We start from the raw sequence: 27,814 nt of genomic DNA on the forward strand, positions 1-27,814 counted from the left end.
TTTACAATGTTGTGTTAATTTCTGCTGTACAGCAAAGTGACTCAGTTATACGTATATATACATTCTTTTTAATATTCTTTTCCATTACGGTTTATCCCAAAATATTGAATATACTTCCCTGTGCTATACAGTAGGACCTTGTTGTTTATTTTTAACTTTTCTGAATAAATCTTTCCTATTTCTATGAAAAAAAATCCCTTAACACACACACACATGCATGCATGCTTATACAAGCACATACACACACACACACATGCACGCATACACACCTTCTGTTTGCACCCGGGCTGCTTCTTCATTTGCTTCCAGCTTTCTTTTCTTCCGGTTAAATAACCCCAGTGGCTTTCGCCTCCTCTGGGCCCCGCTGTCCAACTGCGTCCTCAGTGTCGTGGCAGCCCCTCCACCTGCTGCTCCGAGCCTGTCCCTCCTGCATTCCCTGATGCCCTGGTCTAAACGTGGTGCCACGTCAGGGCCTGCTGGGTGCTCTGCAGCTGCGTGGGGACAGTTCCTGCTTCCTTACCCCCAGGTTTACTGACAGTTGGCAGCTTGCGCTCAGATTCCAGCCACACCGTGGCCCCTCTAAAGCGTGGACAGCCACTGCAGTGACCAGGGGCTGGCATCCCTGACCTCACTCTCCACGCTAGAGACCCTAGATGGGGTAGAATCCTGCCCCTGAAATGAGAAAAGGTCCACATTTCCTGCTCTGGGTCTTTCTCTCTGTCCCTGACCTCCCTGAAAATGGTGCCTCAGAACTGGTCTCTCCTCCACGCATCACCCTGAGTCCAAGTGTGCACACCTCAGATGTTATTGAACACGCTTGTGCTTGGGAGGCAATGACATGCAGCCCACAGTCACTCCCACGGCCGTGACTCACCCCCCAGAAGAAACCTCCCAGGGGGCCCCAGAGACCCCTCCGACTTTTCTCCTGGACGTGTGACGTCTTCACGCACAGCCTGCATCTGCACTTGATTTTTTTGTGTCAGGTGATAGCTTCTGAGATTTAGTAAAAACCCCAAAATTGATGAGAAGGACTTCTGTTGGCTGATAAGAGAGGTTTCAAAGGAGTTTTAAAGGAGTCCTTTTCATCCAAGTTACTTCTGCAAACATCCTTGAGAAACAAACCAATGCCTTTGAACGGAGCCAGCCACAATTCCTTCCAAATTTCCTGGAAACCAATATGCACACAATTAAGTGGTAAACCCTATCCAAGAGGGTTTAGGTGTGGGGTCCTCAAGCAGACACAGCGACCTCTTAGGTGACTGTGACCATGGCCCGTTTGGGCGTGAAAATCTGTGCACGGCTCCCTCTGTGTGGCCCAGACACCAATCATAGAGGCCCCGGGCTGTCAACCTCGACGCCACCCAGCCGTAGCTCGGTACCTTTGCTCCACTGGTTGGGCCCAGGCTCCTCCACTCCACTTCATCTGGTCCTGATATGTCATGTCAGCCCCAGATGCAAGCTAAATAAAGACAGATTCCTGATGAAATAAAAAATGGTGTCAGCACTCGCACAGAGCTTAAATTCAGGCTTTTCAGGAAATGTTGAAGATGAATGCGTTAAGGTATTCCCAGCAATCCTGGGCACTTCATCGATCATATGGAAAGCTTTTAAAATGAAGTCACAAATATCTTAAGATGAGAGAATAAAAACCGTACTAGTTCGAGACATTGTTTTTGAAACTTTAAAAGCTTATCACATTAGCCAAAAATACAGCCCTTCACTTGACAGCCTTCACGGGTAGAATTGAGGGCATGGGCTGCTGCTTCTTACTTTTCTGTACTTTGAGAATTTTCTGGAAGAAGCCCGAGTTTTCTTTGTAAGCAGAAAAAAAATTAAACTGCAAATCTGTCATTAATTATAAAATACTAAGGAAGCTAAGACTCACACAACTTGGAAGAAAACTTCCAGCAATACTTAGGTGATGATACACACCCAGGATGTGATTTCTAGGTTAACAGTTATTTTATTTGCTTACAAACGGGTAAAGTCTAGGGAAAGAACATTTCTCTCTAAATATTGCACTTGCCACGGAGATGCAATAGCGATCACTCTAGAAAGCATGTTTCTCATGTCGTTTTAGTGTGTAATTGTTCCATATTTAAAATGTTGACTGCAATTGCTGAGGGTAGTGTTTAAAATGCATTCAACTGACACCTCGTCCTTGTGAAAACTAGGTATTTGTCTCTGTCCTCTGAGGAAGCTCATGATGAGGAAAACCCGAGGCGTAATGAAGAAGGATGACATCCCAAAATGAACCCAGCTTCATCCCATCAATTAAATAGACTGGATACTAGATATCTTGTTTGATACAGAAATAAAAGAGAATATGTAACTCGAAACGCATGCTGTCCTGTACACAACTGTGCCTTGCAGTGACATGCTTTCATCGGAAAAGTCGATGGAGTATTTCAGCAGTTAAAAGCATGTCTTTTCTCAGCCCTGGAGGTCTGTGGCTGGTCTAATGCTGCTGAGACAAGATTGCCGCCCTCCTGGCTGACGGGCCTCAGAGAGCTTTGATTGGTTGGCACAGGTGAAATATTATTTCAGATCCCCAATGACATTCTGGTGACATCGCCGGTAACACTCGTCTGATGCAGTGGTCTTAGCAATCCTCATAATATTCATGGGGTAAGTCAACAGACCCCATGAAGATATCTAGTCTGGAGAGTTCATCATGACAACCTCAGTATGCTCCAGTGGGGTTCACTATCATTCCCACAGAATAGTAAGGTCTGAAATGAAATGAACAAAACATTATAATTACGGCAACTTCCCAGTCTGAGGAAAATACTTAAGGTGGTACAACTGCTGACGAGGCGCCTGAACAGTCTCCCTCGGACACGGCCTCCAGCGGCAGCGGATAAGGCAGGGTCCCTCCAGAACCCCATCAGATGGGCTCCTGGACACCCTTCCGGCTCCTGCCCCAGCCTGGCGCGCCACATTCAGGGAGAGCCACGTTCCCGAGGATGCCAGGACCGGAGCCCCAGAGGAGCTGGGGGCACAGGTGGAGGCCGGGGACACCGGGAAGTAGAAATGAGAGAGAAGGAGGAAGCTGGGTGGTCTGGCCACACGTTGAGGATGAAGAGTCTAGAAGCTCCTGGATTCTTGAGAAAGCCTAGTGCTTACAGAAGAACTATTTGGGTTTTTTCCCTTTCTTTTTCATTTGTTTCTCCTTTAAATCTTTCATTGAAAAATAATATTCTAGGGAACCCATGGGTCAAATATGTCACATGCCCTTCTCTGTAGATTGGTAAGAATTTGCCTCAAAGAGGCAGAATTGAAATTCATTCATTTTAAACCTATCTTCTCCTGACAGAGGACAGTCAAGTACCAATGCCTAAAATCATCAGTACTGCGTAACCCTTAATGGCGTGGTGACACGTGATAATGGGCGCTTAACACTTGGCCTGAATCCCGTTAATATATGGTGATGGAGGTTATTTGGGGCCTGAGCCTGAGCAGGACAGGCTTACTGGCCAAGCACTGACATCAGAAGCAACTGTGTGAGGCCATTTCCTTGTGTGCAATTCACACTTGTCATCACCACGGCCGGCCACACTGGACATCCAGGCAAGGACTTCTCTTAAGGTCACCTCATTAGTCAAAAGTCCATTGGAGCTTCCAGAGGAAGGGAGCATGTAGGACGCAGCAAACTCCTGGGATGGATCAGCTATTTATTTGCAGATAAAAACTTTTTCAGTTCAGAAGCAAACTAGAGGCAGGGGAGAATCATTTAAAATAGCTCAGTCACACAAAGTCATCTGAAAGGGAAAAGTGGGCCAAACCACCCGGCACGGAAGCTGAACCCCAGTGAACGTGTACAATTTCCCAAGTTAGGGATTTCTAGCACGAAGGGGTAGGCGCGTTCCATCTCTGGAAGTTTAAATTCATGGGGCCCGATTTGTCAAAATTGAAAGGAAATCACGGGCCGTGCTCCCTGAGACAACCTCTTCCCGATGATGAACACGGTGCCCATATGAGGCTTAAAGGAAGGGTAGGCTCCCCTCCCTGGAAAATGCCAGAAGCAGAGGGGAACCCATTCCACGTCAACCAAGGAACAAGTCATGGGAGACCCATTTGATTGCACTTCCCTGATAGGATTTCAAGAACCGCCAATGCCGAGTGCAATACACATCTTCCGGTAAAAGTTTAACAAAGCGTTTGACAATACGATCTATTAGATTGCAGAACAGACTTCCAAAAGAAGTTGTGGGAGTGATCTCTCTGGGGACCTTTCAAATAAAACAGGACAAGCCATTCGACGAAGCATGTTGCAGAGAATAATTTTTTTTTTCACCATGTTCCTTGACTTAACTGGGCCACTTAATATTTTGGGGGTGAAAATACGATAAGCACCATTGAAACCAGTCCTCTTTCCAGAGGAAAACGTCATCAGAAACATGGGTTTGTTGATACACTTTTCGGTTTTTATCCCTTGCTTCCACGTAAGAAAAGCGGGCTCTTCTCAGATGACCCCACTTCCCTGAGATAATGAGAACCCGAGCCCACCAGCCATGCCCACAGAAGGCAGAGGAAGGAATTCACCAACGCTGGCCGAGGCCACAGGCTTCTCCACCAGCAACCAAGGGATCCAGCAGTGGGATCCCACACACCGTGCCTTCCACCTGCAGCTCCACAGCCACCCCAGCAAGAATGTTAGCAACCCGGGATGCTCTCTCCCAAAAAATAACACAGAATTGTCACTGTAGCTTGACAATTCACACAACAGGCACACAACGTGGTCTGAAACCCCTTAAACCCCCGTGTCCACTATGATAAAATATATAACAGGACATCATTTTCTATCATTCTTTCCCTTAACCAGCCGTACAAATATTTATAAGCAAGAAAACTCCAAAACCGCGTTTGTCTAAGATACAAATACTAATTGCTTCCCTAGTCGCACTCTACTACTTTTGAGGAGGAAAAAAAATGATTTTGTTTAAAACCTTGCTACAAAATATATGCAGAATTTGTTTTCCAGTGAACGCCTAATAAGGCTACCTCTTAAATCAAGATATGTAAAAAATTACCCTTTTCACAGCTGATAAAATACAAATTAATCCTTAGAGGGTTTAACATGTGCCTATGTACTACTTTCAAATCTGAACGTACCATGGCAATTAATATGGCTTCCGTTAGCCTGTGAGGAAATCAGTAACTTTACCTTTGAAACTAGAAATAAATGCAAAGCTGACCCTGTTTGAAACGCCTCCTACCTGTGTGTGTGCAGGAGCCCGCGTTTGCTTGCAAACGTGCTACTAGAAGTGTGATTGGATGCCCTTCAGAAGATCACAATTGCCACAGCCCCTCTGTAGTGGTAGCATTGCTTCCAGAATCAGTTTGAGTTCCAAAAGCTCTAAATTGTAGTGTCTTCAGGGTATGAAATAATGTTGTTTGTATGCAACTGCAAGTTCAGTTTATTATGAGAAATGCAAACATTTTAAAAATTAAAGAAACATTTTTCTTTGTGTTCCCAGTTCATTGTGTTAGTTTAACCCTGGCACTTAACCTCCACAGTTCAGTTTATAAACTCTCCTTTCATTTGTTTTTGCATGCATGCAGACTTAACCCTTGGTTACCCAGCTCTTTTTTCGAGTACCAGTAAATGAAGGCTTTTGAGAGCAAACGTGCATTTCTCCCATCTCCCGCAAGTGTGTAAGTTGTAGGCTACACCACTATGTAATTACGTTGGCAGAAATTTGATTATTCCTTACTTTTAACACACCATTCTTAGAAAGCCACTCAGGTCTATTTTTAACCTTCATTTATTTAGCGTACGTATTTCAGTTTTCTAAACTGGATTCAAGGCATCTGAGGCCATAACAGCTTATAACCTAAGCCAGACTGAAGTTGAACTCTGTGTCGTAATTTCATCCAATCACACTTCTCTTTGTTGATACCAAGCATTTTCCAAAATGAGCTTCCCATTTATTTTTTCATCTTGGACTCAAAATTTTAGTCTACAACTAAAAGGGTCATCTCATTGTCTTCTTCAAAAATAAACCCTTCTGATTATCACAGTGCCAATTCTTTAAGTGCCTGGTAATCGGGCAGGCTTGACTCACAGTTTTTAAGGCCGGGACGTCTGTTGATACCCTGCTTTTGTGTGTATTCATCAGCAAAAGTCTACAGAGTTTCCTGTAATGGTCTCGGTTCATTTACAGTTTCGCCGTCATATTTGTTTAGGCTAAAAGAACGCCTCTGCGGAGTTAAGGAGAGCAGCCCTCTTTGCTCTGAGAATTATGTCACCTCTTCTGTCCCATTTCAGCCCATGGAGCTCTTTTGACAGACAGCACGAACAAATCTGCATAAGGAAAAGTAAGTGACAGCTGGGGTCAGACTGTCTCTGTTTAATGACACTGCCAGTTACACATTTTGAATTGTTTAAATATGAGTCTACCGCTTCCACAATCATCATTTCACTGGTTCCACTTTTCATACCCAACAGCCAGGACACTGACACGTAATTACACACTTGCTGATGGTATCGCCGGTGCCGATAATTAAAACTGCCACCCGAGGATTGCGATTGCTAGTCTACAGCTGGGATGTTGTCAGGAGACAACAACTGCAGCAGCTTTTAACGCCGTCTCCTTACAGGTGGACCTCTGGTCCCGGCGCTGGAGGAACCGGCCGGCCTCCACACATCATTTGCAACGTCTCACACAAATGAAGAAAATCTATTAACAATCCAGTAAGTGGAATACAAACGCGATGACCCAAGGGTTAAACTGTCTGCTTGGACTCAGGGGTTGGATCTGTTGGGTATTGTTCTTTTCTTCCCCTCTTGTGGCTGTATTTACCGAAAAGATCACCAAATGGTCTCCCGCCTCTGAGTACAGCCTCACGTTTTCACCTGTGAAGTTGGAGAGGCGGCAAAGACAGTAGAGCTTGGCTAACTGCTTGAATCCACGGCTGGATCCAAATTTTAAAAATAGGGGCAACTCTGGGGGAAAAAAGAACTTTAACCCCTTCCAAGTTCTTAACTAAAACTAGGTTTAATTTCTTGGGAGGAAATGAGATGGAGACAGAAAGAGACTGAGGGTGGGGACATTCAAACCCCCTGGCGGGTTGAGTGTAGTCCCCACACTTCTGCCCAAGGATGTGGTCCTGCTGGTGGCATAACATCTGGTGACTTCTGACATCCAAGTTTCTCCTCCATCCGTGCAGGGACAGACAGAGGGGGCAGAAGTGTGAAGAGCTGCTAAAATAATCTAAATAGGGCGGCAGGGAATTCAAGAAAGACAGGAGCCGTGATGAGTAGACACGAGCTGTGGATTTACGAATGTTACACATTAAAATATTAGAAAGAAGTAACTGGAAGAGTTAAAGCTGCCACAGACAAGTGATAATCCAAATTTTAATAGGCCCCGACAGCATGAGAGAGAGAGGCAGCTTTGCCTGGAATGAACTATATTTATACAATTCAAAAATGAGCAATTTATTCATTGTATTAGGCCGAAACCTTATCATCACATGGGTCTGTGTGTCTTTCATGGACTGCCTGCCTTTCAAAATAACCTCCCGGCACATCTGCCCTGGGAAAATGAAGACAAGGCCACTACCTGCTCCCCGAGCTGAGCTCGGGAGGAAGCGTCACACGGCAGAATTAAAGCTACTTGTGCAGGAGAGGTTCTCCCCACACCCTCTGCTAGGCTCACCTGCCATCCTGGTTTTCTGGACTGAGGCGTCTCGAGGACTTCAGACATTCATGCTAAAACCAGAAAGTCCCAGGCCACCCAGATCGAGTTGGTCAGCTGCCTACACCACTCCATTACATCAATGAGAAAGTCGGATTGATTTCTTTTTTTTTTTTTTTTAACCTTTTCAAACCCTACTGCAGAATCACCGAATTACATATTCGGGGCTAATCGAGCTAGAGCTGGACACCTTTATCCCGGAAGTAACAGGCATGTACTGGGCGGGTCTGAGCACCAGGCATAGTCTAAAAGCTCCCATTTCAATCTATTGTAATTTAAAATATCTTAACATTAATACCAGGAGGATAAATTATGCACTAGAAAACAAAATTGCATGCACTTTTAAGAGGAAACACAGGTTTTCAGAGGGTGTTTGCTCTTTGGGCTGGATGGACAGCCACGGTTCAGCTCACACCTGGAGCGTATTTATGTTTGCATTTGAGCAGTGCGATCCAGCCTACTTTCCTGTCCCCCCTTCAGGCCACAGAGGAGGACGTGCCCAGGGACACCTCACAACTTCTCTCCTAAGATCCAACCTTCCTCCCTGTGTCTTCCCCTCCGGAGTCCGAAGTCTGCCAGCGTGCCCAGGGCAGGCGAGCCTCAGCTTTTCCCTGCTCTGTGGTCACCAGGAGGCCTGGTGGTTCTTATCTATAAACGGTGATAACGTCGGCTTTCGCAGCCTGCCATGAGGGTTAACGTGATCTAACAAATGTGAAGTACGTGGTCATGCTTCCCAGCTGTCAGGTGATCTGCTGACGGTTTCGTGGTTGAATAGGAAAAGTGATGAGACTGTTTCATACACACCACCTCACAAATTTACAATTTCTATTATGATTGACTCAGAAATCTCCTTAAGTCCCTACTAACTGGTGTTTTCTTAAAGTGCGTGCCCTGGAAGAATCTCGCTGGGCAGTTCTCAGGTAATATTCAGGAAACAGTGCCAACACCTCGCCTAGAACGTTCTCAAACTATTTGTGTGTCGGTTACATTCATCACATGGATGTTTATTGCTGCAATTATGCTGTGTTGTCTCCCCAATACCCAAAATGTATCCATGACCCCAAAGTTCAAATTTTTAAATAATTTTAATAGTTAATAATTGTGTTAATATTTACTAAATATAAAGTAAATTTATTACATTTTTAAAATAAAGAGTAGTTTTAATATTTATCACTGTTTAAACTTTTAAAACGAAACTAATAACCTAGCTATTCCAGCACAGTGAATGTAAATAATGAACAGACTTCAACACAAGCATACGTCATAAAAAGTGAATCTGCAACAGAGGATGTCTATCAAGCATCCAAAATTGTCAAGCGCTATTAGGAAGTAAGATGAGGATTAACTGAAAATTGACTCTTATTGACCTGCCAATCTGTGCATCACTAGATCCAGTGTCTTTGATAAAACAATCGCAATTAGTGGCATGAGGGCATCAGAGGGGGGAAAAGAGACCAAAACTGCAGAAACGGCGCTCAAGAGCAGAGCTTTCCCTGCAGAAATAGGTCAAGTCACACTTATTGAGAAGTGTGTAAATCTGGCCACTAGTTAGATCTTATGGTCAGGAAATGAGAAGAAGCAATGGGCGAAATTCCTCAGTGACGTCACTCTGGGAAGTCACTGATATTAATGGCGGTTATCCTCACCTGTGTGCTCTCACAGGCGTCTTGCTGCACGGTTGGGCAAAGCCCCCTCGTATGCAGAGCTCAAACCAACTCTGCATTCGTGTGAGAGGCACACTGGACAGCACGCTGCCCCCAGAACACACAATGGACAACTCAGAGTCAGCAGGGACATCTTGAGAACTCATGCTGCAAGAGAAGAGATTTTACATTTATTCCATAATTACCTGCTGAGCAGTGATACAGGCCAGAGGAGGAGTGTGGAAGCCCGCTCTGCTGGGGCAGACAAGAGGTCGCATCTGAAGCCTAATTTGTACACACTGTTCACTCTCGGGGAATTGAGGGCCTCTGGTCTTGACTCCAGCTTGAAGAATATAATAAAAATCGTGCATATTATCAAGTCACAGAGGCAAACTATGTGTGTTATGCAAAGAAAAGAACAACAGTGTTCTGTTTTCCCACACTATGAGACAGTACGTTCTTCATGTGAGTTTTTGAAATAAAAGATGAAATAAAAAAATTTTTCTTTGTGATACTAAAATGCCATTAAAAAACACTGTCTGCTTTTAAAAGGCTTACTGAAATGACCTAACAGAGGGATATACTGAGTATTTTGAATAGCTAGCTCAAGCTTATCACTTTAGGACTAAAATTCCACATGTTAATCCTGAAAATAAAAAAGGTTAAAATTTCTCAGTAAGACCAAACTGAAGAGTAAACAGCTTATTTGTCAGAAGTTTGAGTCTTTCCAAACACTTGATGCTTTTTTGCACTATGAACAAAAGAAATTAATGCTATATTTTAGGAGGCATATTTGAAAACCACATGTAAATATAGAAGCAGCATGACAAAATATTTTTCAGATCCAAAAGCAACCAAATTCTCGGTTTCACCACTATTTTCCCCAAACTGGAGCACTCAATCTTCTGCAAGAATAACTCGGAGGCCCTGCGGGTTTGGTTCCAGACCAGCACAAAAAAGCAAATATTGCCATAAGACAACACACACACATTTTTTGGTTTCCCACTACTGTACTGTAGTGTATTAAATATGCAATAGCCTTATGTCTAAAAAAACAGTGGACATACTTTCATTTTAAAATAATGCTGTTGGGAAAATGGTGTCAGCGGACTTGATCAATGCAGGGCTGCTACAATCTTCAATTTGTAAAAAAACACAGTATCTGCAAAGTGCAAAAACGTGAAGCGCAATAAAATGAGGTACGGCTGGACTTAAGAGAGCTGCAGGCTCAGGGACCCAGCGCCTAGGGAACCAGGAGTCCTCAGTGAGAAAAAAGTCACCTCTCTCCAAGGGTTGGTCGGATCCACACTCCACGGGATGAGCAGACCTGTGATCAAGGTCATGGAAGCCCTTGACATCATCGGTTCATGTTACACTTGGAATCCCAGCCAGGAGCAATGCACAACTCATTCCCAACAAAAGAAATTGTAGGTTAAGATTTTCTGACTCAGAATGTAAAAGGCTGAGAAAAGAAACCGTCTGAAGGTTCAACTACTGAAGGCTTAGCTCTCTTCGCTACATATCAGGTATCTTTGTTAATACCACTGCCCTCACTGATGTGTACATAGGAAGTGTCCTTGCTGAAAGAAAACATAACGTTTTATAAATTAAATTGGGATGCATTACTTTCTTTAACCCAAACTCCAGCCCCTTTGCTCTATACGTGGAATTGGGATGATTCTGTGCACTGGAAATCTGGGCACTTCTGAGCCTTAAACAGTCAAACAGCAAAGACGGGCCCCAGTGCCCACATTTAGGTCACTCAGAGACGCAGCTGAGCAAAAACTACACATGTGACTGTGCATTTGTGAATTTTATGGGCCTTTTCTTTTTGAATCTGGCAGTCAAAGTAGCCATCCAGCCAACTCGAAGATCTCCAGGGAAAAGAGATGCATGTGCCTAAGCGCACAGAGTCAGAATAAAGCCGTTAGCATCTGGGTCTGATGCGCTGTGGGCCCGCTCTCTGTTTTGCCGTGCCGAGCTCTCCCAGCTCTGGGTACCATCAAGCAGCAGGCATTCTGGCCTCTGAGACACATGGTGCCCCAAGGTTGGCTCTGGGACAGGTCGGCCCCAAATAGAGACCTCGCATGCAAACAGCTAAGAACAACAATAACAAACGGACAACAACAAACAGGCCATCCCCTGTAGGAAAGGGGAAGACACGAGGCCTTTACACTCACAGCCGCCCTGTGACCAAGCTGTGAATCCAGGGCGCTCCCTCCCGCCAGGACGCCAGGGGAAGAGCGAAGGGTCAAAAATGGACCACCAGCCCTGAGCTCCTAGAGGCTTCGTTTTTCTAAAATTGTGAGTGGGGGGGTCCCTGGCCAGGGGTGAGGTGGGCCCAGCTGTGTGACTCCTGGCCCAGGCCCTCTAAGGGACGCTCCCGTCGGCATTAACGTCTCTTTCCACGCTACCCTGGTGCCATCCAACCTTCCAGCGGGCAGGGGGTTCACACGGAGGCAGGGATGGGAACGTTGGGGGATGGAAAGAAGGAAGGCTCGCAGTCCAAATGCACACATATTCCAAGCAAGGGACTCAGGGCACAAGACAGCCGGGGCCCCGGGCCATGGAGCTGGTGTCGGGCCAAGGGCTCAGACTGGGACACGGAGGGGCAACGGGACAGGGGCAGCTGAAGGCCTGCGGGGGAGCCGGCCGTGTGCTGCCAGGGACCCCACTGCCCAGGGCCTGCCGTGCCTCGCAGCTCGGCGTCACGATGGGGAAGGAACAGCTCCTTGAGAGCTGCTTACCCCCCAGGACCCCAGTCCTCTCCAGATGCCCCGTGTTGGCCAGCCTGGCGACGAGCAGAAGCCGCGTTAGAAGCCCCCTAGCAGACTTCTCCCCAAATGGTACTTCCGAGCAGCATTTCTACACTGTCCAAAAAGCTTCCATATGAAATCAGGTGGTGCTGTCCAGAGCCCGACATTCCAGAACAGCAGGGATACTTCCTCAGACGGAATTTATTTTAATTATATTTAACACGATGACCGCAGTGGCCACTGTGTGGGGGAAAGACAGTCCTCCCCGTTTACCAACGGGAGACGCAAGTCAGAAGCTGACGGAGGATGGTACTTCCGAGGGTCTGTCTCTTAGGGCCAGGGTTTCTTCACTTGACTAATCTTTTCCTTCCCCTCAAATAAACTCCATAAAGATCCTCTTTAAAGTGCATGGTGGGCTTCCCTGGTGGCGCAGTGGTTGAGAGTCCGCCTGCCGATGCAGGGGACACGGGTTCGTGCCCCGGTCCGGGAAGATCCCACATGCCGTGGAGCGGCTGGGCCCGTGAGCCATGGCCGCTGAGCCTGCGCGTCCGGAGCCTGTGCTCCGCGACGGGAGAGGCCACAACAGTGAGAGGCCCGCGTAGAGCAAAAAAAAAAAGTGCATGTTTAAAAAAAAAATTAAAAAGTGCGTGGTGCACACGCAGTCCCAGCGTCCTGAGAACAGTGGTAGCACTGCCACCACCACGAATGACACACCTCACACTTGCAGACAGCTCAGGATGACGTGTCCTGCCTCTTACAGTTGGCCTGCCTCTCTCCACCATCACCCCTATTTTGCAGAAGGACAGAGGGAGCCAAGGGGCAAAGGTAGGCAGCTCTCAGGGAGGAGTTCAGAAGAGCAAGCCCTACGGAGACGTCCCTGTCGGAGATCTGGGCTTTATCCCGAAGCAACCTTGACTCCATGTGAGTAGATTACTGAGATTCCTAGAGCAGGAGATACAGAGGTGGAGAGACACAGAGATCTGTAGAGAGCAGGGTTTGTGAGGGATCTGTTCTCTGTGAAATAACAGTTCCTTGTGGTCCAAGCAACTTAGCAGCTGTTCAGAGCGAATGGGGCAGGCGGTGCGGGGAGAGGGCACTGAGTTCTTGAGAAAGAAACTCCATTTGGACCAGTTGGCTCCGAAGTGGCTGGTCGGCCTGCCCAGCCCAGAGTGAAATAGAGATCAGGACTGAAGCAGTCAACACTTTCCCTCCGTCACATGAACAGACAGACCCGCTGTCCACAAACACTGGGGCCCCTGCAGGTTCAGGCTTGGGCTGGAGAGAAAGTTGCTGTCTACAGACTCTGTTTCCCCCTGTGGCCTGTGCCCCACGCCCTGACCCACTGGGAGAAGGCCACCTGACCCCACCTTCCCGATCTCAGGGCCCAGGAACCAGGCCGGGTTGGGGGCTGATTCGGTGATATGTAGGCCTTGCCTGACCCACCTCCTGGCACATGGAAAAGTTCCAGAGCTCATTCATACTATGATGTAAATAGCTTATATCTTCCCAAATGCATTACCTTTCGGAGGGCAGCAAAGTTTTAAGCTAAAGACGTATGTCCCTAAAAATCAGGGGAAGAGTCAGACTTTCCTTCATTTCACCTATAATCAGCCCAAAGGTTCCCAATACTCCCTGAAGAAGTGATACACAGAAGAGACACGGAGGAGGCCGGAATGACCCTGGCGGAGAGAGAAGAAGGAAAAAGGCACTGGACAGGGCCTCGTGCTCTGCCCCAGGGCCCCCTCTGAAAGTCTCGCTCTCCCACCAGCCCTCCCGCTGGTGGCCTAGCAGCCTTCGATCTTGCGGACCTGCACTGACACCGCAAGTCCCTGCAACTGAAAGATGCCATTTCAAATGCAAAAAGGCAGTCACTTCAGCAATATTGATTGCCAGCTGCCAGCGGCCGCTTCCCTCGGCCAAACACTGAGTGACTGCTGTCACAGGCGGCCACAGCCCAGTGGACAAAGGTGACAGGGCATCTGGCTACACACAGGACGCCTGTCTGGACAGCAGCAAGGGCCCAGCACCCACGAGGAGCAGGGTGATTGCAGCCACGCCACAGCCCTGCTGACACTGCTGCCTCCCTTCCACAGTCACCGGGCTCGGGGCTCCCTGCGGGCCCCTCCCCAGGATCCGCTCCCCTCCTGGGCTGGACAAAGCTGAGCTCACCCTGGGCTCTCAGGCAGATGCTGTAGCGACGGCACAGAAGCAAGATCAGGTGAGGGACCTCACCCCCACCTGCGTGGGCTCGGGGAAGACAAGACACTCCGCTCCTGCAGCCCACCTGCCAAGCTGCTCAGAAGGGAAGGCCAGCCCAGGGGTGCAGTGTGCTGGGCCGGTGGGACGACCCACAGGGAGCTCTCACGGCTCCCCCAAGGCCAGCAGCAGATGCTCTGGCCGCTGACGTACTGATGGGCTGGTCTCCCTCCTCCCCGAAGCCCTCTGGGTCCTGCCACTCTCAAGCAGTCCCAAATACTCCCCGGAGAAGGCAGGTTCAGCGCGGCCCAGCCAACCGCCTCCTGCAGTGGTTCTCGGACCAGCTCCCTGGCTCTTACCGGCCCAGGCGTAGCCTGCTTATTCAAGGCCCAGCCACAGAATATATATTGGTTGCCATAAATAAAGTGAGAGACTGAACATACAAACAGACCATGGCCAGACGACAGATGACAGTGGAATTCTGACCCACGACCCCAGCAGTGACCAGCCCAGGAAGCCAAACCACAGCCTCTGCCCTAATCAGCCCAGAAAGGCCAAGACGGGTCAGTAACTGCCAGCTTCTCTCATCGTTGCTCCCGCTTCCAGTGCAGGACCAACCAGAGAAAGTCAAATACTCTCCGCAGACACATCCCATGCGATGCTCAGCTTCTGGTGCAGGACCAGCCAGAGAAAGTCAAATACGCTCTGCAGACACATCCCACGCGATGCTCAGCTTCCAGGGAGCGGCCTCTGGCTTCCCCGGGCCGACAGCCTCCAGTCGGGGCTCACGTGGAGCCCCCCGCCTTTCTCCACCATAAAGCTCGCCCACTCCTCTGCCTCCTTTGAGGCTCTGCCAAACACGAGGGATGGTGGCCGAGCCCCTTGCTAGAGCCACCGCTGAACAAAGAGCGTCTATTTGTTCTCTTTTGGGTGGTCTTCATTTACTTCCAAAAAGTACATGCAAGGACCTCAAATAATGCACTTTAACTACTCTCTATCTTAAGAGGGTGAGAGGACAACTCACCGACTCAGAGAAAATATTTGTAAATTACATTATCCGATGAAGTCCTTATATCCAGAATACACAAAGAACTCTCAAAACTCAAATGTAAGTAAACAAACAACTCAATAAAAAATGGACAAAAAACGTGAACAGACGCTTCACCAAAGACGATATAAAAACGGCAGCAAACACACGAATAGACATTCAACATCATTAGCCACCAGGGAAAGACAAATTAAAACTACCGTATAGCGCTTAGAATGGCCGGGAAAAAAATACTGGTAATACCACGGATGGGCAGGCATGTGGATGAGCTGCAAGTCTGATACGTTGTTGGTAGGGATGCAAACTGGCAGCCACTTTGGAGACTAGGTTCACGGTTCCTCGTAAACCTAAACACGCCCTTACCGTGTGACCCAACAGCCCCAGTTCTAGGGTTTTGCCCAAGAAAAGTGAAAACTATGTTCACACAAAAAATCTGTACCCTGATTGCTTAGAGCCATTTATAATTGCCCAACTGGAAAACAAACTGCAATCCGTCCATATTAAAACAAACTAACAAAACAGTCATGGATGCATCTCAAATGCCAGTGAAAGAAACTGGACCCAAAGGCCGTATCCTGTAAGATTCCATTTATACGACATTCTGGAAAAGGCAGAGCTATGGAGACAGAGAACAGAACAGTGGTTGTCAGGGGATGGAATAGAAGAAGCGATTTACTCCAGAGATGCAGCACAAGGGATTTTGGGGGCCGATGGAACAGACCTGTGTCTTAATCGCGGTAGTCACATGACTCCAGGAAACGTCAGAACTGTCCACCACAAGAAAGAAGTTTACTGTATGTAAGTTTAAAGGGAAATAAGTGACATGTTTAAAAATCCTCTCTATGGGCAGAACTTTCCGGACGCTCATTTCCAGCAAGGTTTTGAAGGGCAATCACGGAACTCTGTAGTCACACATTTGCACGTTTTATGTTAAAACGCCGTTAGTAAGTCAGTCAAAAGCTAATTGCAAAAATGGAAAAAAACAATAAGTACATCCACTTCCCATCAGCATCCTACCCCATCTTTACCACCCGCGCCCCCCGCCCCCCGCGACAGCACATTTTAAAACCTACTGATTTACTTGTATTTAGAACACGTATTGTTTTCTGATGACAAAGGTAATACACACTCACTATAGAAATACTAAAAGAAGATACAAATAATACCAACTGTACCATTGCTAACTAACCTAACCTATGATTTTCTTTTTCAAAATACTCATTGTTTTCTTGAATGAAGTTCTTATTATTACCATTAATGAAACACTAAATATCGCTCATCACAAATAGAAGGTATCCGTAAAATGAACATGACTTAAGTAAAACAGTTTAGCTATATTTTAAAAGATTAGATTTTTTAAAAGAAATACAGGTCATGATAAGTCTAAATAATTCCCCTAAAACACGTACTGGCAAGTTACCTCCTCAGTGAGAAGGATGGACTTCTCCACCATCAGTCGTGAGTGATGGGCTATTCAGCTTCCAGTCGGTTCTCAAAGTGGAGGGTTCAGCAGCACCCCCAGAGGACCTGTGAAAACAGACGCAGGGCTGGTGCCACCCCTGCCAGCGTTTCTGATCCTGCAGGCCTGAGGCAAGGTTTGCGAAGCTGCCCTTTCAGAAGATTCTCGGGGGGGGGGGGGGGGGTGGCGGCCGCTGGCCTGGGGGCCCCACGTTGAGAATCTCTGCTTCAGGCACTTCTGTCTTCTAGATGATTCCAGTTTTCAGACCGAATATAAGTTAGTACCAAGAAAACCAATTCCCATTTTTACATTCTCAGAAATAGTCAACCATCTCACCTTGGTCATGTTGGACACCGAGAATTAATCCTTAACCCAAATGGCATAAGGAACTTTGGGTTTAGGCAGTCTCCGGAGTCTGCTCTTCCGAATAAATAATTCGCCACATCCTGGAGGTGATGAGAATTTGTTCTCTGTCCACTCGCCACTCCCGTCGAGATGGGGAAAACACCCCTGAATACCTTTCAGCAAGTCTTTCAAGTGTGTCTTCATCATGTTCGAAATATTTTTAGTGGGTTCTTCAGAGGAGCTCCCCGCCAGGTCATCTGAACCAGGAAGCGACTCTCCTGCCAGCCACGGTCGCCACCTTCTCCTGTCCCGCGCGTGGAGTACTGACGGCGGCTTAAGCTGCCTTCTAGGGATGAGTGTACGTTGTTCAAATGAGCTAATACGTCTGCAAGATATGCTAATTTGCAAAGCCAGCTGCAATCGTGCATACGATCTCGCAATTGGGAGGTTTCATCCAGAAAGCTCTTGAAACACAAATAGAGTGAAGACTTTTCCAAGCTAAGGCCAAGAAGCCTCGGTGCTAAAGAGGAGTTGTCTGTAGTCAGTGCCGTCTCGCCGGTGGCCTCCTCCTACCATGACTGACAGTTCAATTGCTTTGCTGCACTCTCCTCTCCAGTCCCGGCTCCTGTCGGGGGTTTCCCCGTGGGCTTCAGGGAGGAGGTGTCACACCCAGAGCATCCGTTCTGCATCTGTGTGTCAGGGAGAGGGCTGAGACCTGCACACGGCATCTAAGGGGGGTCCCTACAGGAGCCTCATCCCAAGTGAAAATCACCAAAACACCATCCCTGAAATATGCTCATTACACGTTTTTTTTCTAAATTCATTACAATACATAGGACTATTAACATATCTTTTGAGTTCTTCACATGCTAAAGTCCATTTCATACCATCAGTGGTGAGCATCAAGTCCTCACAGTATCTCATTAAAATATTCATGCTTCCCGAATAAGCGCAAGAAAAATATTTAGGAGTAGCCAGGTCACAGACAGAGATAAAGATGACCCCAGGAGAAGAAAACCTCATGAAGCCATTACAGTCTTATTAGAGAGAATCCACTGAGCCAAGGTTCAAGAAATATGTCCACTTCCACATTTATCTGTAATGGGTTTGGTCACTGCATTCCTCGGCACACTCTGAGTAATAAATGATAGATGGATGGATAGAAGGAAGGAAAGAAGGATGGATGGGTCAATGGATGGATCGACGGTTAGGTGGATGATGAGTGAATGGAAGGACGGAAGAAAGGAAGGGAGGGAGGGAGATGATGCAGAATCATCACTACATCTGGAAGCAGATCGGCCTCTCCTGTTTGATCGTCGTATAACATTGGTCAAGTCGTTTTTGCTCTCTGGGCTTCAGTTTCCCCAATTTTAACAAAAAAAAAATACAATAATTACTGCCCCACTGAACATTTGAGGTTATTATAAGAATGATATTAATAAAAAGAAAGGGATTATTAAGATATACATTTATCCATTGGTTTAATTTCCTTTCTTGTTTTGTTTTATTTAAACTTTGGCTGATGTGAACTATAGGCTCTGTCCATCGTTCACAAACGATTCACTGGCACACTTAATCCAAGCCACTGGCGACATGACAATTTACAGAAAAAAATCAGCCCTAAGGTGACAACAATAGCTATCATTATATGAGGACATCCTAGGTGTCGTGCAATGTTCAAAGTGCTTAACTACTACTGACCCATTTAGTCCACAAACAACCCTTTGAGGTAGGTATTATTATTGCATCTATTTTCCATGAAGGATTAAGACACAACAATATTAATGCCCTCAGTCACAAAGTTGGTGAACACAGAGCCAGGGCGCAAACTCAGCGACCTGGCCGTCAGGAGCATGTAAGCACCACGAGCTCATATCTGGAGTCACACAGACCAGGGTGGAGGGCCAGGTCTGCTGCACGACCTCATTTAGACTATAACCTCCTTTCTCATCTATAAAATGGGCATAGGAACGTTATCTATTTTACACAATTTTATGGATTACATAAGATACACATGTAACCTGATTAGCACTTCACCTAGCATATAAGAACTAAAAAACGTTTGAATTTTGTTTTAATATTTATAACAGGCCACTCTCAGTCCCCTAAAATACTGAGCATAGGCAAACCTACATATATGGACACCCATCCAATTCATTTTCTGCTGAACAGAACGTTGGGAGCTGTTAGAACTCTGTGTATGCACGTGTGTGTGTGTGTGTGTGTGTGCATGTGTGCATGTATGCATGTGTATGCACATGTGTATGAGGGTGTGCATGTGTGTGTGTGTGTATGCACATGTGATTGAGTGTGTGCATGTGTGTGCATGTGTGCATTTTTCTCCAGCTGAGCTGCTACCATTATCAATCCAGAAGAAACTTTGAAACCAAAACAAAAATGCTAATACACTTCTGCAGCTGGGCCAGGAATTTGAATAAAATGTGTTCCCCTTTCAGAGGGGACTTTAAAATGCCTGAAATCTCTCAAACGGAGGACCAAGGGAGGTGTTTTCTGAATCCTTATCCCACTGCCACTTTGTCAAACTCACCCAAACAGTTCTTGGGTGATTTCATTGGAGACTAAATCGGCAGAAATGAGCTGAACCGTGTTTTCTTCCCCATCTTCTCAAGGAGGCCTGGTGACTCTCCCACCAAGTCTCCAGCAGATGGGGTCACCAAGGAGACCACTAGGAAGCCTCCTAAACCCAGACGCAGGTCCAAATAATTCACTCACAGTTCAGGCCAATCTTTGTTCCAGATGGTAAGTGGAGGTGGGCGATTCAACTGCGATCCCAGCTTTTTCAAACTGTGTTCTCTTACATATTGGTCTCCCGCTGCTGCTGTAATAAATTACACAAACATAATGGCTTAAAACAACACAAATGTATTATTTTATAGTTCTGCAGCTCAGAAGCCTCACACGGGTCTTGCTGAGCTACAATCAGGATGTCTGCAGGGCTGAGCTCCTTCTGGAGGCTCTGGGGGAAGAAACCATTGCCTTTGTCTTTTCCAGCTTCTAGAAGCCGCTCGCATTCCTTAGCTCATGGCCCCTCCCTCCGTCTTCAGGGCCGGCAAATATGGATGGAGTCCTTGTCCTGCTGCATCACTCTGACCATCTCTTCTGCCTCTCTCTTCCAATTTTAAAGACCCTGTGATTATTTGGGTCCACCTGGATAAGCCAAGATAACATCCCTATCTTAAGGTCAGCTGACTAGCAACCTTAATTCCATCTGCAACTTTAATTCCCCTCCACCATGTGACATGGCGTATTTCCGGGGTCCATCTTTGGGGCCATGACACCACCTCCTAGAATTTACCCACCTCCTTCAATTCTTCCTCCCCCCATAATGCCTCCTCAAGTAAGAGCTCTTCTCAGGGAGAAAGTCTGACACCTAAGAAACACCTGGCAAAGCAGGTTTGAGTCCCTCCTCGGAGTATCTGTTCTTCACAGAGAGACATAGCAACACATTTACGATGGACACCTGGAACCAAGTGTTAAGCAGAAAGAATGAATCTCCAACTGTAGGGTTAAGGGTGGGAGAGTCTTGGGAGTGTAAGTGGGCCTTCAGGGGTGAGTGCTATGAGTTCGGAGCCTGCACCGACTTCCCCAACATCCATCCATCCATCCAACGTTTACTGAGCACCCACAGCCTGGCGCAGACACTACGTGTGCCAAGGAGGTGAGAGAGTCAGGTAAGAGGATAGTCATTCACGAAGCAGCCTGTGGGGAGACATGAATGTGGACTAGGGGCTCCAAGAGACAAAAGCCGCCTGTGTTCCTCCTCAGCGCCCTTGTAGCCCAGCAGCTGTAACTACTATGTAACAGGCAGCTGGGGACACACTACCTGTTTTTAACTGCTGTCTTCATCCTTTCGACTTCACAGCCTTAACCCACGGGTAAGATCACTGGGTACCCTCTGCGTTGACATTCATAAAGACGAACACGATGACAAAACTTTTATTCACTTAGGCCCTGATAAGGCCAAATGTTGTCAAGAAGGACAAGAAACAGTAATGGAGACATCTCCACACAGAGGATCTCAGGGCTCAAGAGAACGCGCACCTGCTTCAGAATCAGATCCCAGTAGGAAGGCGACCTCCAGCAAGTCTCCCGGCGCACAAAATGGAGGTAATAATACCAGCCGGTAGGGCTGTTGTGCGGATTAAGTCGAAGGACAACAGATGTAAAGCATCATCACCTAGTAGGCAGCCATTAAATGTTAGCTTTCTCTGCTCCAGCAGCTACTCACAAATTATCAGCATTTGCTGAATCCTGAAATACCAACGAGTTACTCAAAACCAATCGTTATAAACACTATACTCGCGCTGGCTGTAACTTCTTTCCAGTTTTAGCAAAACCATATAAGAACCACACGGGGACATTTGGATCAAGCAATAGGGACAGCTGAGCTGGGAGCCGTTGCGTCACAGGACCCCACCCAAAGCCAGCTGGACTTCACTCCACTTTTTCAAAGTTGCTCCAGTAAAAAGTGGGTAAAGTCAGGCTTTCTTTTCTAAAACCCACCAGTGAAAGCAAAAATGATGGAAAATGAGCTCCCGCTTCAGTGAAGGTAGTAAATGATGGCAACCTCAAATAACACGTGATGGTGGACACCCACACAGAACCACATCTAGGGTGGACCCTGCATCTCTCTGCAGAGCCAGGACAGCAAACTGATGTCACTGAAAATGAGAGGGTCTTGAAGAAACTGGGAGGAAGCAGAATGGGAAGGAAGGCATTGCTGAAGATGGGTCCTCTGTGGAAACACTCTCGGCTTTTGAATTCCAACCTGGAGAAAAACAGGAGAGAAGGAAAAATGACAGGCAGTTTTGTGACTATTTACCATTTAACCCTAATTAAACAACAACAACAACAAAATACCCACTAAAAATATGAGTTTACTGGGATGCATTCCAAGGGCATGCCAAAGTGAAAAACAGGAAAATGAGGAAAACCTGCTCCTAAGTTAGACGATGATGCAGAACGGATGAGAAACCAAGGTGACTATTTCACTAGCTCACCCCCTCGCCGTGCTGTGGCTCAGACTACCCTTGAGTAACTAGCAGGGCCCATTAAGATCGTTCCCACTGGAAGATGAGCGCTGCTCCTCAGGAAAGGTCTGACAAAGACATGACCCAAGTGAAAATAGAACAGTCAGGAAAAAGGCTGACAAAGGACACGCTTTCAAAGAATTGTTCCAAAGACAGGGGAAAATATCTTCCAGGCAAATGTTTCTTTATAGTCTCAGATAAATTTAAGAGAAAACGGAATATGGAAGAAATACCTGAGAGAAGAACTATAAGAGACAAAACAGAGAACATCACAAAATAGAGATAAAAATGAAGAATAGCAGAAGGGGATAAAATTTAAGATAACAAAACTGTTACACAAACGAAAACCTCAATTAAAGCAGCAGGAATCTGAACAGACAATGCCAAGCCTATGGAAGCTTCACAGAATGATACGGAAAGATGAAGGGTTACACATGAGAGAAAGACATCAGGTTCCAACTTAGACTCAGTCAGTTCTAACACAGATGCAGCTACTTCATTCATTCTCCACGCAGTCATTCATTTGTTCCTTCTAAAATTCTTGAATAATTGAGTTCTGACTACGTGCAGGTGCTGTTCCAGGACCCCAGACATAAGCAGTGAGGAAGCCGCCAGCTCCCTAAAACTGACTTTATCATGAAGACGGGGAAGAAGCAAGGAAATGAACCAAGTTCAGATACTGCCAACTGCTATGAAGAAAACTAATCAGAGTAAGGATAGAGAGAGGGGCTGGGAGGAGGGGTCCCCAAAGGGAGTGGACATGGTGCAGAACATAAAATCCTTCCCAGATATCATGGAAGGAACTTTCCTAAACTAAGGAAAGACCTGATCCCCAAATCCAGTGGGAAAAAATGATACAAGACTATAAACACTAAGATGTATCCGGAGGAAGTGACTGAATTTCAAATATTTTTTTTAGAAAACCTTTAAGGACAGGAACCAGAACAAGGAAATCAACCAACAAAGGTAAATTCCTGGATGACCCGAGATTTTGTGCACACGGTTCAGAGCCAGGGGCCCACGGAACAATTCAGGCTGCACTGATGCTTGAACCTCAGCTGCGGATGGGGGGGCCTCTGGTGCCTCTTTAAAGAGCAGTATTCCCAAACCCACATTCAGAACCTCTGACTCACTAGAATGGAATTGCTGGTCCGTATGATAATCTCCGCTAATTCTGAGGTTGCTGGGGTCCCAGAAAACCACACTTTGAGAAACACTATTCTCCAAAGACTGGGGGGAAGAAGTATGACTCCAGGGTTTCACACCCAGCCAATTTGTTTGTGTCCACGCTGAATAGAAAACTTTTTCTCAGTTATAGCATCCATGAGCCCTTCGTGGAAAAAAGGCTAGATGCAATCTAGGAAAACAAATAAGGAAATTAGGAATGAGAATATGAACTGGTGGTGAGCATTGCATGTATTTAAATATGGAATCAAGATAAAGAGATTGTAAGAATTATGGGGATAAAGCAGAAAGTCAATACTGTTTTATTTTAATCAAAAATACTAAAATTGTAACAAACTAACAATAATCCAGAGATGGGGAGGAAAAAAGAGGATATAAAGCCACATATTTCCCCATCTTTCATGGGTTGGGACAAATCGCTAGTATTTGAAGTTGGTCAATCAAGAAATAGACGTATAAGCAATTTTTTAACATTATAAAAGTAACCCCTAAAAAAACTAAAATGAAACCTAATCTTCCCAAATATTTACTAGACAGACTCACTCTCCGGTCCAATTTTCTCTCTGTGGCTCTCTCACACACTCAGATTGTGTGAGCGAAAAAAAGAATACAAAGGAAGCATAAAAAATGGAAACAATAACATAAAATCATGCATAACACCTTCTAAAAATACATCTGTCACAATAGATGTAAACTGGATAAATTCACCACCTAAAAAGTATATTAAATTAAAATTCAAATATATGCTGTTAAGAAACAGAAAGATTGGAAGTAAAAGTGTGCAAACCAAAAGAATATTCATGATGAGTAAAGCAGCTTTCAAAGCAAGACGCCTGAAAGCCTTCACCTCGTGCTGAACACTCACAGCCTCAAGATGCTCTCAGCAACGCCTGAGTCTCCGTCACGTTCCCCTCTTCACTTCCTTCAAAGTGCTATTGACCTCGGTGAATTGTCAAACGTCTTGCTTAGTTGTGGCTTCTTGTCTGTGACATGTACAAAAGCAAGCTGGGAGAGGGTGATGGTCTTCCTTCCTCATCCTTGTTGCCTAGAACAGCACATGAGTGATGGCCAGGAAGTATGTTTTGCAAAAATGAATAAAGAATAGATGTGATTTCAATTACCATTTAGATGATTTGACACAAGAAAATCTGTTCATCTTTGATCAGTAGATCAAAGACAAGAATGTGAGAAACAGATTCATGAAGAAAGTTTATAAAATTGAAAGTTCTTTTCTGATTTAAAAAAAGACTTAATAGGTTAGATTCATCCTTAAATGGTGCAAATGTGCACACACACACACATGCACATGTCCACACACACACACACACACCCAAAAGGCAACATAATACTTAACGGTGACATTTTGGAGGCCAGTGTTACTCATTCAACATAAGAAATGACTAACGTCTTCTTAAGTCCTTGTATTTTTCTAGAGGAGGACAGAAATAGACAGGTTAAAAAGTGAAGCAGCCACATTGAAAGAACAAGAGAGCGGAGGAAAAACCTTAAAAAACCAAACAGAAGGCAAAGAATGAGAAAGAAAAAGTCAAAAGAAATTGTAATTATAAATGTTTACTTACTTATTACTACTTAGTATATTGTTTATTATAAACTATAAAAATAAAAATATTTAAAACTCACCAATAAGAAACAACACATGAAATCATTGGGGATATAGCTACAGCAGTATTGGGAGGAAAAAAGAAAGCCTTGACCGCGTATTAAAAAGCTGAAGAAAAATAATCTAAATCTCCAACTCAAGAACTTGGATAAGAAGAGAATGAACCAAACACAGGTGGGAGGAAGAGCGTGCAAAGATAATGCAAATTAGGACAGCAGAGAATATAGTGTATCTCCAGGAAAAAAAAGTCAAGATACCAAAAAGCTACCAGAAATAATAAAATATTACTCATATTGTTGGTCATGAAATTGTTATTGAAAAATCAATAACTTTTCTTTATAATAAATAGATTTCAAAATGTACTGGAAGGGGATTTCTCATTCACAAGAGCAAGAAATCAGACGAGAGTCTTAGGTATAAACGTAAGAAGCAAACAGAAGCACATTGGAAACACATTTAACTAAATGAAGGGACATAAAAAAAGCCTTAAGTAAGTAGAAGGACATACCTCCAGAGTGAAAAGACATCAATTCTCCCAAAATTCACAGATTTTAAAAATCAGGAATTTTTTTTTAATTGGCCAAAATCTAAAATGGTCATATGGAAAGAGCCAACAACTTTCGTACGAGAAGAGTAATTGCATTAACAAACATATGATAAAGCTACGTTAGTTAAAGCAGCTTAATACACACACCGTGTGCTAAAATTCATAGAACTGTAGAACTAAAAGAAAATAAATAGAACTAAAAAGAAAAATGAAAAAGAAGCTACTAGAACTAAAAGAAAAAAATCAATTTCCCTGCATGATTAATTTTAAAAAAAAAAGGCAATATGACACAGAAATAAAAATGGTTATGTAAATCCAGGCAACAGAATAGAGTCTCCAAAAATGAATAAAACATATGGAAATGTTCATGTTCTAATGCTACCATTCAAACAGTGGAGAAGGATGGACAGGTCAACAAATTGTGTCAGGACGACTGACTAGCAATTTCAGGAAAGGGAAAATGAATCCCTACTTCAACACTTTACACCAAAATTAACTTCACTTGGGCCAAATACTCATGTGTGTGCGGGCTTTATTGAGATATAATTGCTATACACAAAAACTTGGACATACTTAATGTATTCAATTTGATGAGCTTGAACATACGCGTACACCTGTGAAACCATCACCACGATTAGAGCACTAAACATATCCACCACCTGCAAAAGCTTCCTCTTGCCCCTTTGGGTTTTGTTATTGTTGGTTTGGTTTGGTTTGACTACAGGGGCTATATGTAGTAAGAACACAACATGAGATTCACCCTCTTAACCAATTTATAGGTGGACAATACTGATTTGTTAACTAGAGAGTAGAATGGTGGTTGTCAGGAGGAGAGTGGAAACGGGGAGATATTCAGTGGGGGTAAAGTTTCAGTTGGGATGAACATGAATAGAATGAATATGTTCCAGAGACCTACAATACTTAACTTTCTCAATGGAAGCATGATAGTTCTAAAAGAAGCATGGATTTTCCTAATAAGCTAGAAATAGCTAAGTGGTTATAACTGTGCCCCCAAACCCAGATAAAATAAAGAAGACTGATGGTGATGCCTAAATAAAATTTGTCAAATTCACTGAAGCAAAATTTCCATATACTGAGTAAATTTCCATATACTAAGTAAAGAAATGAAAATCTGGGGGAAATGCACACAACACCTATGACGGGTGAAAGGGGGTTTTCCAGAATGTAAGAAGAACAAACACATCTTGTTTGTTTGTTTAAATTTCATCAACCCAAAAGGAAAATGTCCACAAATATGGATGGGCTGTCGAGAGAAGAAATACCACAAAAGTATGAAACAACTGTAAGTCAAGAAATGCACATCATAGCAAAAAGTACCATTTTTACTTACAGATTTGCAAAGGCTTACCAGCCTGTGAATCATCCAGTTCTGGCAGTAGTATGGGAAGGAGGCACTGGTACTTCCTAGTAATAGCTGGACTTGGTGCTCCTTTGAGAAGGGCGATGTGGCAACAGTCCCCCAAATTTAAAACGCACCTGGGCTTTGACCCAACAATTCCACAAGGGAGACTGAATCTTACCATGCACTCACTTCATTGACTCTCACAAAGATTCTCTCTGCCTCTCTCTCTCTCTCTCTCTCTCTCTCTCTCTCTCTCTCTCTCTCTCTCTCTTACACACACACACACACACACACAGAGGCGTGTTTATTCCAGATGAGATACAGAGAAAGCTTTCTGTACTCAATGCCCTGGTCTTTGCTCTCTACGTGAGTTATTTTAATTCTCGCAACAACTACGTGACATGGGTGTCTTTTACTCCAATTTTACAGATGAGGAGACTGGCTTACAGGAGATGGGTGGCATGGCCGGAGGGTGATAAAGTTAGGATTTGAACTGAGTCTTTTTTAATACCAAACTTGGTCTAAAGCACTATCCTTTTTCTTGCTTTCCTTTTGTCTGTAAAGGAGGAAGACTGGAAACAGCTTCAACATCTATGAGTAGAGGACAAATTAAAGTTGTTTCTGGAATACTAAGCAGGATTCATTTCCATCAGCTTGAAGGTACGTGTAGATATGAAAAAAAAATTGTCCGGGATATATCAGGTGAGAACAAGAAGGCACAGGGTACGTAAAATGCGGTTCCTCTTGTGTACGTGCCCTGCACACGCTTGTGACAGGATAGAAGAAAGTCCTTGTCACACACCCTCGGGGGAGAGGACCCAGACACATGGGAAGTGGGCTGGTGGCAGGGGGCAGGGGGCGCACTTTTAATTTAGCCTATTTTGTACTCTTCGCTTC

General features: G+C 45.1%; 1 long non-coding RNA gene across 11 annotated transcripts; it reads right to left on the bottom strand.

Annotated features, from left to right (window-relative positions):
- Nucleotides 1-172: 172 nt before the first annotated feature.
- LOC113623537 (uncharacterized) lies at nucleotides 173-27,108 on the bottom strand. Of its 11 annotated transcripts, none has more exons than XR_003433970.1 (7): nucleotides 26,906-27,108; nucleotides 24,252-24,431; nucleotides 20,995-21,939; nucleotides 16,767-20,870; nucleotides 9,553-9,689; nucleotides 6,069-7,274; nucleotides 173-2,732 (listed from the first exon to the last, which is right to left on the bottom strand). It is a non-coding gene; the product is annotated as an uncharacterized LOC113623537 (long non-coding RNA). The 11 variants fall into 11 exon arrangements; XR_003433973.1 differs by having other exon boundaries at nucleotides 16,767-19,989; nucleotides 20,623-21,939; XR_003433971.1 differs by having other exon boundaries at nucleotides 6,069-6,307; nucleotides 7,064-7,274; nucleotides 16,767-21,939.
- Between the last annotated feature and the right edge of the window lie 706 nt (nucleotides 27,109-27,814).

This window comes from Aethalodelphis obliquidens, unplaced genomic scaffold (assembly GCF_003676395.1).
Source record: "Aethalodelphis obliquidens isolate GAN/ISIS:26980383/991018 unplaced genomic scaffold, ASM367639v1 scaffold11, whole genome shotgun sequence".
NCBI lineage: Eukaryota > Metazoa > Chordata > Mammalia > Artiodactyla > Delphinidae > Aethalodelphis > Aethalodelphis obliquidens.